Raw genomic sequence first — 2,911 nt, 5'->3', positions numbered from 1 at the left:
GAGTCACAACATTTTCAAATAAAGGCTGACTCAAATGAAATTGCACTTAAAAACAACACAGCTATGAGCTACTCTGTTCTCAAAACCTCCACTCAATTTAATCTCATTTATGAAGTGCAAAATCAAACAATCTGACATGCATGCAAACTTGTTAACGATGAAGGCAAGGGACTTCCAGTGGAAGATGGACACATTTAATGGATGATGCAGAGAGTCCCGTTGGAGCAAGCAGGAACTTCGTTACTGTGCTACACTAATGGTTTAAAAATGAGTTACCCTCTGCAGATATAGGCATTTTATGTAATAATAATTCTCTAGTAGTGTCTTTTTAGGAAGAGGGGAACCATAAAACACCTAATACAAACAGGTAGAATTTAACTACCTCACACATCTGCACAGTATTTACAACGCAAATCCAGAAAACACAGCATTTCTAAGAAAATATTACTTCAGTTGGGGAGGAAATGTGTGTGTTTGGCGATTGGTTGCTTTGGGAGTTTTTTTCCCTTTTTAAAAAAATTGTAAGGGAACCATTAATTCACATACAACATAGCAATGTACTGCATATGAACTTACACATGTGATAAGTTAGCTAGTAAGGCTGCCAACCTTAACTATTAATTTCCAAAGGCATGTTTCTTAGCTAACTGTACACAGTCCTTTACATATTCTGTAACCCATATATAATAGAGCTATGCAATTTCAGCATAATAAAACTCAAGAATCAAACTAATGTCAGCAGAAACATGATACACTGCAAGAATTCTAATTCCTCCCAAAGAAGGAACTTAAGATTTTCAAAGACATAAATAATACATGTCTATTTTCACTGGTATCCACATTTCAAGTCAAAGAAGCTGCCTGAGCAAGACCACATCAACTAAAAATATTCCTTTAATAAGTATGTACCAGCAGAAATTTCCCTCTAAAATACTTAATTTTATTAGTGAAATGGTACCAAAGATAACAAGTATACAAACAGTCTCTTTGCTCTATGCTACTTACACATCATAAATAAGACAGCTGTTTTTGCAAGACACAATCCTTCACAGTCTTCCTGTAAGCATACAGATTTGTCATTCTTTTATCAGAATAAGCTGTTTACCAGCCAACAGCATGTGGCTTAAACATCACAAAAATGACTGTCTATACTTTACATGGTAAAGCATTTTCTATAGTCTTAAATGTACACAGTGGCAAGAACATTAAATCTTATCGAAAATGAAGAGTGATTAAGCAGCTTCACAATCAAACTGGATTTCATTACCTTAGGAATTGGGCAAATTTTTCATCCCCTGTAATACACTTTTCCATCCCTTGGCCCCTGAAGAATTAACTATGCAAAGGAAATGAAAAACAAAATGAAAGTAAATAGCTAATATGCTATTAATTTTTTTTAACTGAAAGAAATAACTCCTCCCATGAGGTAAGGCAATTAAGTCATTTGATTGTATTAAAAATAATCCACTCAATTTTACGAATAAGTAAGTTTTAACCATATGACTCTTAAGAAATCTCATGTGACTAATTAGTTCAGAGAACACAAGCCATGTTTTACCTTGACAAAAATATTTGCTTTGTCATTCTCTTCTGACATGTTTTCTCCCCAAAGAATGAAAAAAGAATCTCTACCATGTAACTCCTACATAAATGAGAACTTTTTTCCCAAATTATTTATCCCCCCTTCTTTGCATACAATTCCTTTTATATCACCCAATAGGTGTCAGAGAAGATGATGGAGAGGTAACAATTAAGGCCATCCAAATGTAGATTAAATGTCTAAAGAGCTGTCTTTGATGCATTTTTTTAACTGAAAGAAATAACTCCTCCCATGAGGTAAGGCAATTAAGTCATTTGATTGTATTAAAAATAATCCACTCAATTTTACGAATAAGTAAGTTTTAACCATATGACTCTTAAGAAATCTCATGTGACTAATTAGTTCAGAGAACACAAGCCATGTTTTACCTTGACAAAAATATTTGCTTTGTCATTCTCTTCTGACATGTTTTCTCCCCAAAGAATGAAAAAAGAATCTCTACCATGTAACTCCTACATAAATGAGAACTTTTTTCCCAAATTATTTATCCCCCCTTCTTTGCATACAATTCCTTTTATATCACCCAATAGGTGTCAGAGAAGATGATGGAGAGGTAACAATTAAGGCCATCCAAATGTAGATTAAATGTCTAAAGAGCTGTCTTTGATGCAGGTGATCAGAAAATGCTTTGTATTCAGCTACTACTTTTGTACAGTGGTGGTGCCCAAACTGCATCTTTGCTATCACCTATAAACCTCTTCTAAAAATAAGAGTAAAAATGGAGCTTTAGTATTTTAACAAGTGAATCAAACAACCATCCTGACAAATCACTTGCATTCTTGTCTACAGTATGGTGATGGCAAAATAGCAATAGAGATCATGGAAGATGTAGCTAAAAATGAGTAATAGCACATATACATTTCTAGAAAATACCACATTTTAAGAAGGCACTAAAGCTTCTGCTTGTGCTCCTGTATTTTTAACAATTAAGAAAATTTTATTTTCATAATGGCACCTGTACTATTTGCAGTTGAACAGATACACTGCAGTACACCTCAAAACAAAGCTGTATGTTCTGATAATATCATACAGGTGTGCTCCCTTCTGGAACGACAAAAGAAAACAAAACAATAAAACAACCCCGAAATAACCCAGTAAGCTAACGTATTATCTCTAACATGGCAATATTCCTTTTAGGAACAGAAAAGTAGCATGCATTTTTCAAATACTTTAAAAGAAATATTAATTTTAGGGATATTAGTAAGAAATTCTTTTAAATAATAAAACCCAAGAATTTCAAGCAGTAAGCAAATGAAAAACATACTAGTCAGTGGGTATTTAACATAAGAACCACAAAACTGTATTTTATGT

This window comes from Phaethon lepturus, unplaced genomic scaffold, assembly GCF_000687285.1.
Source record: "Phaethon lepturus isolate BGI_N335 unplaced genomic scaffold, ASM68728v1 scaffold2109, whole genome shotgun sequence".
In the NCBI taxonomy this organism is placed as follows: Eukaryota; Metazoa; Chordata; class Aves; order Phaethontiformes; family Phaethontidae; genus Phaethon; species Phaethon lepturus.
This window is presented reverse-complemented; position numbering follows the sequence as displayed.